We start from the raw sequence: 11846 nt of genomic DNA on the forward strand, positions 1-11846 counted from the left end.
GCCATTTGAGAATAAACACACAATTTTTAAAAAAAAACCCTCTCAGTTACTAGGTCGAATTCCTTATTTACAAATAAAATTCAGAGATATTTTTCGACTTCTGCTGCTAAATTCAAATTTTGCTTGGTTTTCGGTGACATTTGCTCTTAATTTTCTATAGGACTTTACAACCGTTATTTGAGTCGTAACCATGGATTTTGCCCACCCCTGCAGTTCACTGCTGCGAAGAAACTCAGCTTTGAAAGAAAACTACAAGATCAGTTAGCTAAGAGGTTTTGAATGTTCAACATCGACTCGGTACAAGAGCAAGCAATCAGAAACGACGTAATTTGTGTGCACTTTTTATTGACGACTCCCGAGAATTCGAGGAAAAACGTTCACTTGGAGTTTAACACAGCTCTGTTTCGTAGGCTAAGATGAAGTTAGCCCGCTCATCAGTTAGCCAGTTCCATATACACTGAGGCCTACTAAAATACACATCAACAATATGATCGCGCAAGACGCAATAAACCGTTACAACAGACCGTTACAAAACATCGTAAAAACCGTTGTAAATCGTTGCATGTTCGAATGAACTTCTAAAATTTTAAAACTTGCATTGTGCGCGTGCTATCTTGTACATGTTATTATAATAAAGTTTCCATATAACGCGCGCTCTGATTGGCTGAAAGTGCGTGCTTTATCAGAGAACAGAGCACGGGTTGATGACGGTAAGTTGGCTTTCAAATTTTTTCGTCGGAATTTTGATAAATTTGCGCCAAATTAAACATCCCCTGTGATTCAGACAAACGCAAAGGAAACGAGCTATTTGTCTGTAGTAAATATGGCTCACAGAGACCATTGTTAGCAACAGTAGTTTTAAAACTGTACTAAACTAACAAGTTTTGCTAGATTCCCGCCGACAAAACACGTAACGAAATAAACAAATTCTCAACCTAAACAGTGCTTCGTTAAAAGACATTATATTTGTTATGAAGGCAGAAATTATACTTAAGAAGGAAAATAACAATAGGAAACAACAATTGAACTGTCTCTGTTTATGATGAGAAGCTTTATTTTTGTAAAAATGTTCAATTGCTCAAACAACACTTACATGCAGTGTAGTAACGCTCGTTCTCCGGTCATCTCAGCGAAGTGAACCGACGAGTGGTCAGTGCAAAGCTTGCTCTGATATTCTCTTCTGTGCGCGGAGTAGAGCCAGTGGGAGCCGTAAATAACTGTAGCTCCTTTCAAATTCAACTCGGCATTTCGCATTTTCATCCACAAGCTTTGAGCTCCGCGTTTCGTAATTTCTACTGGAAAAGTGCACGTTTCCATGGGCCACAATACGGCCGGATTCCTCTGGACTATAAACCTTCACCTGACTTTAGATCCATATTTAAAAGTTAACTTAAAAGCGAACTTCGAGGGCATCGTTATTCTCTCAAAAGCCGCTCAAACTACTCGAAACTGAAAGCTTACGCGAAGTCCAGTTTGTGATTGACAGCTGTCGCTTCGTTAGCCAATCAAATTATTTGAACAGTTCTAACAAGGATTGTGATTGGCTTATTTTAGCGTGCTTTATCAGAGAACAGTGCACGGGTGAGGCCACTTTTGTTCGTTTGGAAAATAAAGTTTGGTTTGAAAATTCAGCCAAATGCGTGGGGAAATTATTAGATTCTTTATCATAAAACAAATAAAGAAGCCTCGACTGTGCTCTGTTCTGTTGTAAAGCACTTAGGAAGCGGTAGAGCACTCAAGAAGTGGGGAAAAGCACTCGACTTCGTCTCGTGTTTTCCCCTACACTTCTTTCGTGCTCTACCGCTTCTTACGTGCTTTACAACAGAACAGAGCACACTCAAGGCTTCTTTATTTGTTAAACATTTTTAAGTGCTAGTATGCGCGCGCTGAGCCGGAAACGAAATGTAGATAATTATATCTAAGGATGAACTTTCGTCGGCATGGCCTGCATGTGGAAATTAGTTCGTTTCGTTTGTTTAATGTTTTCAGTTCCGATTTGGTGATGATGAAATGCTTCTCAGTCGTTCATAGGTCGCATGCTTTGTCAGGTTTGAGTAGGATTTCGCCTTGGCCAGAATCTTCAATTTCATGGTGTAGTGTTGCTGTTCGCTTTTAACTTGGTTTGGTTTTAACTGGGTTTTGTTTTAACTTTAACGGTAAACTTAAACGGCAAAATTAAAAGTAAGTCAACCCAGGTTTGTCGACAGTTGAACGCCTCATCAGGCATATGGTTTAGCTCAAAAACCGACGGTATTCGTGGAAAGGTAGACGGTGTCGCGACATTTTTTACGGCCAGTACTGCGAGTAGAAAAGAGTAAATTAGACGAAGATTCCTCTTAAAAGTAGGTTTCAATTCAACGGACAAAAAGGGCTAAATTCACCAATGTTGAAGCAAAGAAATCCCGGACTGCCGTTTTCCTTTCATCGTCAAATGCCGTAAGATATTTCTTTCTATTAGCAGCAGCAGCTCGGTAGCTCAGAAGCAGTGTACATACAAGCGCAAGCCGAAGAAGAACCGTTGGTTGTATACAGAAGGAAAAAAAAAGACAACCAGATGTGATAGGAGAAAGGCGAGACATCAGAATTTTATTTCCATCGTTCATCTACAAAGTGTTATAATTTAGTAGAGTTTGGCTCGTCATCACAGCCAGCAAATCGACAACGACATTCGGCCTGCATTGGAGTATTCCGTTAGCAAAGTCAGAAATTTTATAGTTTCCTTATAGTTTCTGTGCGGCCGTTGCAACACTTGCTTTCCGAAAAAATCTCGAACCGTCAGTTGTATGCAGCTGCCTAGTTTAGTTCATTAGTCCCGTGTAAACAGGTTCTCTAGTATCTGTTGTTATGTAACGAAACCTCGGTTAGCTGTGACTGTAGTAAACTTCCCTCGTAAAAGCACGACAAAATCTTAGCGCGCTAGTCAATCGTTCCATGCTTTCTAAATCCAACGATCCTAGGTGAAGGAGGTCGATATGTTTATTTTTTCTTTCTTTTTTTTTTAAACAAGTTTTGCGATCTTTGTTAAGGTATTTTTTGAAATGATAATACTTGAATTATGATTCCTTATTATAATTCGTGGCATCTCTAAAAACGCAAAGATAGATCAAGACACTGCTAAATATAATTAGGTTTATTTACAGGGGGTAACTTTTTAGAATCTCCAAAAAGTGAAGCAAGTTAGGGCCAGTTGTAACATAAACCTTGGACAAACAGATGCTCTGTTTATTTTTGCCTGTAAAATATCGTTTTTGCACACGATGGTGATAAATGTTAAGCGCATGTTTGTGCATTGTTTAGATCTGGCTGATCGAAATGTTTTGTTAATTTAGTAATAGCCAAAGAAAAATCGTGTTGTACGAAGAAATGTTACTTTGACCGAGTAGAATTTTAATTAAGTCCCTCAAAGAACAACAAATCACTTAAGGTTACAGAATACCTTCGGGTCGGCAATTTTCTTCAAATTTGGATTTTTGGGTCAAAATAGTGGTCGAAGAATAATCTGTAATTTCTGAAAAAAAATTTTGAAAAAGGCTAAATATTGGCGGAGAAATGGCGGTTTTACGTTTTCACCGGAAGTAAAAGTTTACCTCTTGATTGACAGCCCTATAGCGCGTATGCAATCAACCGAGACGATTTTCGCGGGAATTACCTATATGGATGTCACGAATTGACTACTTAGTTGATCAGCATTGTTTTTCTGACTACCCAGCATCTTTGGTATTAGGCGTGTCTCTATTAAGTTATAAGTAAACATAGACCACGTTTAAACCATGGACCAGTTCGAAAAAGCGAAACAGCGAAGAACGAATGAAAATGCATTAATGAGTGAAGAAGCGAAAGTTCGCAACGCGGATGAAGCTATAGTTATCGTATAAGGCGGGCAAATATTCGTGGTAAGAGAAAAGAAAGGTTCTGTAAAAATTTCGGAACTTGACAGCAATAACAGGGATGCTGACAGAGACTCTTCTGATGAGTCCGATATCGACGAATCGTCGGACTCATTGAGACCATTTGAAATATTATCCATGCACAGTTGCCCACGCACAGTTGCTCTCCGCGCTTTCTTTTGTTTGTTTCCTTCGCTCAGTCACTCTAGCGTTCGTATCCTTTTTAGTCTTCTCCATTTTGCCAGACCAGCTTCAAGAAAAACCGAGCTACAGAAAAATTATCTCTCTGCCTTCGGTTCCTTGAGCGCATTGCGAAGCACAAGAGTTTTTTTAGAGATTCGCGCGTAAATTTCACCAGGAGATTAACGGTAGTAAACTTTCCGGCTATCTCTAAAACGAGGAACGGGCAATGGAGGAATGGAGAATCGAGGAACGGGGAACGAGGAACGGTGAACGGGGAATCTCTAAAAGGGGGAATCTCTAAAAGGGGGAATCTCAAAAAGGGGCAATCTCTAAAAGGGGGAATCTCTAAAAAGGGGAATCTCTAAAAGGGGGAATCTCTAAACGAGGGAAGCTCTAAAAGGGGGAATCTCTAAAAGGGGGAATTTCTAAAAGAGGGAAGCTCTAAAAGGGGGAATCTCTAAAAGGAGGAATCTCTAAAAGGGGGAATCTCTAAGGGGGGGAATCTCTAAAAGGGGGAATCTCTAAATGGGGGAATCTCTAAGAGGGGGAATCTCTAAAAGGGGGAATCTCTAAAAGGGGGAATCGCTAAAAGGGGGTATCTCTAAAAGAGGAAATCTCTAAAAGGGGGAATCTCTAAAAGAGGGAAGCTCTAAAAGGGGGAAGCTCTAAAAGGGGGAATCTCTAAAAGGGAGAATCTCTAAAAGAGGGAATCTCTAAAAGGGGGAATCTCTAAAAGGGGGAATCTCTAAAAGGGGGAATCTCTAAAAGAGGGAATCTCTAAAAGGGGGAATCTCTAAAAGGGGGAATCTCTAAAAGGGGGAATCTCTAAAAGGGGGAATCTTTAAAAGCAGGAATCTTTTAAACGGGGAATCTTCAAAAGCGGGAATCTTTAGGAGCGGAAATCTTTAAAAGTGGGAATCTTTTAAATGGGGAATCTTTAAAAGCGGGAATCCTTAAAAGTGGGAATTTTTAAAAGCGGGAATCATTAAAAGCAGGAATCATTAAAAGCGGTAATCTTTAAAGCGGGAATCATTACAGCTGAGAATCTTTAAAAGTGGGAATCTTCAATGCGTATGGCCTGCGAACATGCTCTCAAGTGGGAAATTTGCGAAACGAAATTGCAACGCTCGGCTCGGCTTCCCTTCGCTCGCGAATATTTCTTTTCGTCCGTTCCACACGCTCTCGCTAGGAAGCCTGTTCGCAGGATAAAATACATTTTAATAAATGTTTTTAAAAACCAGGTAAAGTTTATTATTGGTAGTTATTACTGCCTCTGACATTCCGCAATCTGGCATTTTACAGGAAATGTCACAGGAACGCGCAAAGGTCAAGTTTAAAAACTGATCTCCTCAGGGAATATCCCTGTCAGGTTATATCTGTCAGAATATATATCTCAGGTTTACATGTATATGCCACTTTGTTCCACACGTTGGTCGATGAAAGAAAAACGACAATACGGGATTGTTATTCGCTGACGAACAAATTTTAACCTACATTTTATCCGGACTTGTTCTTTGTGACCACTTTCGCTAAGATGTCGCGACAAGATCGGTTGTCACCGTTTACTGTGCTAAAACATACCTGGTGAAGCGTTCAATTTCAATTGTTGACAGCCCTAGGTTGTTTAACGTTTTGAAAATTTTGCCGATATGTGCTGAAGTTTATTACAGCGTCAGTTTACAGACATATAGATTATCTTCCATTGAGGAAATTTCAAACTCCATTACAATAATTTTCTAGTTACAAAAAAATTGAATGGCGGGTGACCTGGGAAACCATATGAATACATGAATCGCCAACTGCTCGCGGGAGGTTTGATTCAAGGCGTCGCATCGGAGAGTTTCATGCCAGTTTTTCACAATACTTCCTAGAGAAATTCATTTTTCTAGTCAGAGATTTTGGCGGAAATTTGCTCAGTATAATCAGTGATTTCTTGCTAATCCAGACCGCTCTTTGCGCCATGCCGTCAGGTGGAGAGGAATTTAAAGTTCCTCTGCCATTTACTTTTCGAAAGAAAAAGGTCGCTAAGTTCCAAGGTCTTCCACATTTTAAGTGGGATGACCTCGGCACACAAGATGTTATCGAACAAGGTTCATTTGGTGCCGTATTAAGAACTAAATATTCCCAGAACGCTCGCGAATCAGTAGAAGTCGTAGTGAAGAAACTGCTCTCGTCCTCTGCGGGCTTTGTTGAAGCTTTTACCAAAGAGGTCACGTTGTTGTCACAGTTACGCCACGAAAACATCGTCCAGTTCAAAGCTGTTTGCCAGGACCCCATGGCAATTATGCCAGAGTACGTGTATTTCGATATTGAAGTTTTCGGCGGTGAAGGAAAGCTGAGCTTGTTAAACGAGTTAATGTACCTTATCGACAGTCAAGACTGCAATGGAATAGAGGGCACATTTATGGATAAGATTGCCGCTGATGTTGCAGGAGGACTGCTCTACTTGCACAAAAATGGAATAGCGCACAGGGACTTAAAATGTGTTCGTTAGCAATCATCACTATCGTGCGGAGACGGCTCGAAATAAGATAGCTTACGCGTGGAAACAAGAGCCCGTGATATGTAAGCTCACTGATTTTGGCGAAACCCGATCGCCAGATATCCAAACGAGATCTGTACGTCACTCCTGAACTAAGAATATAGATAGAACCTTTAGGGCTTAGAACATAGGCACATATCGCTGCCAGGTTTGTTAGTTTTGTTCTGTTGTTTTTGAGTGCTTGACGAAATCCTGTTTTCTGGTTTAATTTACGATAAAGAAAGATATTGTTCAGTCGCCATCAATTTGTAGGAGCTGGAAAACACTAAGAAAACACGAAGAATATACTGTTATGAAAATTTGTTATTTGCTTTTGTGGTTAAGAATAAATTAAATTATCGTTTTGTCTTCAGGAAAAAAAGCACGAGAGTAATATCAGGAGTGAGGAGTGTAAAAAATTTACAGATTGCCCCTTTTAGAGATTCCCTCTTTTAGAGATTCCCCCTTTTAGAGCCTCCCCCTTTTAGAGATTCCCCCTTTTAGAGATTCCCTCTTTTAGAGATTCCCCCTTTAAGAGATTCCCTCTTTTAGAGATTCCCCCTTTTAGAGATTCCCTCTATTAGAGATTCCCCCTTTTAGAGATTCCCTCTTTTAGAAATTCCCCCATTTAGAAATTCCCTCTTTTAGAGATTCTCTCTTTTAGAGATTCCCCCTTTTAGAGATGCCCCCTTTTAGAAATTCCCCCTTTTAGAGATTCTCCGTTTTAGAGATTCCCCGTTTTAGAGATTCCCCCTTTTAGAGATTCCCCCTTTTAGAGATTCCCCCTTTTAGAGACTCCCCCTTTTAGAGATTCCCCCTTTTAGAGATTCCCTCTTTTAGAGATTCCCTCTTTTAGAGATTCCCCCTTTTAGAGATTCCCCCTTTTAGAGATTCCCCTTTTAGAGATTCCCCTTTTAGAGATTCCCCCTTTTAGAGATTCCCCCTTTTGGAGATTCCCCCTTTTAGAGATTTCCCCTTTTAGAGATTCCTCCTTTTAGAGATTCCCCCTTTTAGAGATTCCCCTTTTAGAGATTCCCCGTTTTAGAGATTCCCCCTTTTAGAGATTCTCCTTTTAGAGATTCCCCCTTTTAGAGATTCCCCGTTTTAGAGCTTCCCCCTTTTAGAGCGTCCCTCTTCTAGAGATTCCCCCTTTTAGAGATTCCCTCTTTTAGAGATTCCCTCTTTTAGAGATTCCCACTTTTAGAGATTCCCCCTTTTAGAGATTCCCCCTTTTAGAGATTCCCCCTTTTAGAGATTCCCCTTTTAGAGATTACCCGTTTTAGAGCTTCCCCCTTTTAGAGCTTCCCTCTTTTAGAGATTCCCCCTTTTAGAGATTCCCCCTTTTAGAGATTCCCTCTTTTAGAGATTTCCCTTTTTAGAGATTCCCCCTTTTAGAACTTCCCTCTTTTAAGGATTCCCCCTTTAGAGATTCCCCCTTTTAAAGATTCTCCTTTTAGAGATTCCCCCTTTTAGAGATTCCCCCTTTTAGAGATTCCCCGTTTTAGAGCTTCCCCCTTTTAGAGCGTCCCTCTTCTAGAGATTCCCCCTTTTAGAGACTCCCTCTTTTAGAGATTCCCTCTTTTAGAGATTCCCTCTTTTAGAGATTCCCACTTTTAGAGATTCCCCCTTTTAGAGATTCCCCCTTTTAGAGATTCCCCCTTTTAGAGATTCCCTTTTTTAGAGATTCCCCCTTTTAGAGATTCCCCCTTTTAGAGCTTGCCTCTTTTAGAGATTCCCCCTTTTAGAGATTCCCCCTTTTAGAGATTCCCCTTTTTAGAGATTTCCTCTTTTAGAGATTCCCCCTTTTAGAGTTTCCCCCTTTTAGTGATTGCCCGTTCCCCGTTCCCCGTTCCCCTTTCCTCCATTCCTCGTTCCCCGTTTCCCTGCACTGATTGGCTTAGTTATCTGAGAACCCAGTTGAAGGCGTTTGTGGGCGGAGTTTGTTTGCGAAGCAGAAAATTTTTCTTAGCGCTGTTTTCTCGAATAAATTTTTTCACTTGAAGCAGACACTTTAAAGAGTTATAACTCAAAGGGAATTTGTTCAATTGCTCTTAAATTTGGACAGTGGCTAGTTTAACATATAAACTAGAAAAGCGTGTCTGGGAATTGTTAGTTTCGAAATACCTTTTCTTCGAGAGCGATTTTTGTACGATCACTCCACATTTTTTAATCCTATTTCGAAAATGTTCTGTAACTTTTTACTGCAATTGAATATGCCAAAACGCAGACACGGTTTTTAAGCGCTTTGGGCCCTGAAACCGAGGAAAAAATTAAATTGGCGTAAAACGAAATTCGCTTTGACTTGTAGCTTTCGAAAGGTGATTCGGGCGCTCGCATTTAGTGGTCGTGAAAAATTCGACAATTCATTTTCTTTCAAAATTCTTGGTATAGTTTGATAGCCAGCCCCATAAGCTTTAATTTGTTATAGGGGTTTAGGTATCTACAGCTTAAACTGCACGCGCTACATCGCTTGCGCGCGAGACACCCCGGAAGGTATACTGTAACCTTAATTTGTCCAATTACTGCACACTCGATACTCAGTTTGGTATAGCATGACCGAATATTTCTTAATTCGATTTTAGAGATTTTTGCAGGCCACATTAATATATATATATAGGCAGAATAATATGGTTTTCCAAACGGTGACTTCCAGTAGAAGGATCAAAAGATACCGTGCTTCAATGTGAATTTTAGTTAAGTGTAAGATGAGGCGTCATGAAGCAAACTTCTAACTGTTCCGGCTTTTAATGTGACGCTTCGGCCTTCGGCCTTCTTCAGATTGGAACAATATTTACAAGTTAAAAAATAAAACGTTAAAAATCCTAGTAAGTTTACAGATTTGCATGTATATATATAAGATCAGAAAAATGTCAATATAATTACATAATGCTATACAACCTGAAATAATAGATTACATAACATGCCTCCAAAGTCCAGCTTTCCTGAAGTCGAACTTTTCTTAAACAATGTTAAGAAAGACATTCTTGCGCCCAAAAACTTAAGAAGAGCCAAAGACAATCTGACGAAAGAGGAAAGGTTAGCCTTAAGTAAACTTAAATCTAGTGATAATGTGTTTAGAATTCAAGATAAGGGATCCAGATTTGTTATTGTTTCTAAGAATGAATATCAGGATAAGATGTTTGAGCAACTTAACAACAATCTCCATTATGATAAACTTAACTATGACCCTACCATGGAGCATTTTGAAAAGATCAAAAATTGGGGTCGAGATTGGGTAGGTAAAGGCCAAATTAGTCAAGAGATTGCCACATGGGTTGCCAATTTGGAACCAAAACCGGGAGTGGCTTTTGGCAATGTAAAATCGCATAAGGAAGGCAACTCTCTCCGCCTAATTACATCTTGTTGCGGAACGGCAATCGAAAGACTTTCGGCCTTTACTGAATTTTATCTAAAGCCCCTAGCTCAAAATTTACCTTCATTTGTTAAAGATACTACAGATTTCATTAACAAGATCGAAATTCTCAATTCCGAGAAAGGCCCCTTACCACCTGGGTGCTTGCTGGTGTCTTGGGATGTAGTCGCTATGTTTCCCAACATTGACAATAATTTAGGAATTTCAGCTGTTAGAAAAGCTCTTGATTCTAGATCTGATAAGTTTCCATCAACCGATTGCATTGTAGAGGCTATTGAAATTTGTCTCCAGACCAACAATTGTCAATTTTCTGGAAAAAATTTTGTGCAAAAACACGGTACAGCCATGGGGCCCAAAAACGCTTGTAGTTATGCCGACTTGGCAATGGGTTTGATTGATGAGAAAGCTAAATCTGAAGGTGCCGTGAAACCCATGTTATGGTGGCGTTATAGAGATGATGTTTTCGATATTTGGCCACATGGTTTACGTAAATTGTTAGAGTTTACTGAATACATCAATTCTCTTTATCCCACCATCAAGTTTGAGCTGGTTTATTCGGAGCATACCCTCAATGTCTTGGATCTCACTTTGCACCTCCAGGAAGGTTTTATTAAGACAGATATTTATGCTAAACCTGCAGATAGTCACCTTTATTTACCTTTTTCAATTTCTCATCCGGCACATTGTAAAAGGGCTATTCCCTATGGGGTTGCTCTACGAATTAGACGTAATTGTTCCTCTGACGATTTTCTTAACAAGAGGTGTGCTGAATACAAAGGGTATCTTAAGTCCCAGGGCTATAATGCAGCTTTAGTAGACAAACAATTCGACAAAGCGCTTAGTATTGAGAGATCAGAATTGCTTAAGAAAAAAGCCAAGCCTGTCAAGAGAGTTTTCCCGTTAGTTCTTGACTACAATCCTATCCTGCCTGATATTCAGAGAGTTATCAAGAAACATGCTCATCTTTTGAGATCGTCGCCCGAATTACTTGAAATTTTTCCATCTAAATCGACTTTTCCAGCATATCGCCGTACCAAAAATCTCAAAGATATTTTAGCACCATCTAAATTTCGTGGCGACAACGGGGCAAACCAGGCAGAGAACGAAATGGGAGGGTGCTTCAAATGTTGTACTCGTTGTGATCTTTGCAAAAAATTTTTAATTCAAGATTCCAAATTTAAAAGCTTTTCCACAGGCCGAGTCTACAAGATAAAGCAAAAATTGTCTTGCTCTTCCAAAAACGTTGTTTACTTGGCCTCGTGCAATAAATGCAAATTGCAGTATGTAGGTTCCACCACAACAGAATTTAAAGTACGTTTTCGCAATCACAAATCATCCATGCTCACCAACAAAAAGACGTGTGAGCTTGCAGTCCATTTTAATTGTACTAGGCACGAAGTTTCCGAAATTAATTTTATCGTCATCGAACAAATTACTAGCCAGGGGGTTGCTGCGTATATTGATAAGTTGTTATTGACCAGAGAGGCCTATTGGACCTCCCAGCTATTTACACTCAGCCCTCATGGTCTTAATAAAAGACGGGAATTTAGATCCAAAAATCGCGTCCGTTACAATACATAATTAGACTGACTATTATACACTTATACACTTAGTAATTAAGGCGCTCGTAGATACATTGTTGTAATCTCATCACTTGCGCGTTCTTGTAAGTTGCCATTAGCTTGTTACAATACAGAATTAGACTGACTATTATACACTTAGTAATTAAGGCGCTCGCAGATACATTGTTGTAATCTTATCACCCGGCGCGTTCTTGTAAGTTGACATTAGCTTGTTATGTAATCTATTATTTCAGGTTGTATAGCATTATGTAATTATATTGACATTTTTCTGATCTTATATATATACATGCAAATCTGTA

The 11846-nt window shown here is 39.7% G+C and overlaps 1 long non-coding RNA gene across 2 annotated transcripts in view; it reads left to right on the forward strand.

The window, feature by feature from the left end:
- The window catches only part of LOC145494874 (uncharacterized), a 246763-nt gene that overhangs the window by 46659 nt on the left and 188258 nt on the right, over positions 1-11846 (forward strand). The window lies entirely within an intron of this gene.

This window comes from Orbicella franksi, chromosome 8, assembly GCF_964199315.1.
Source record: "Orbicella franksi chromosome 8, jaOrbFran1.1, whole genome shotgun sequence".
NCBI classification, from domain to species: Eukaryota; Metazoa; Cnidaria; class Anthozoa; order Scleractinia; family Merulinidae; genus Orbicella; species Orbicella franksi.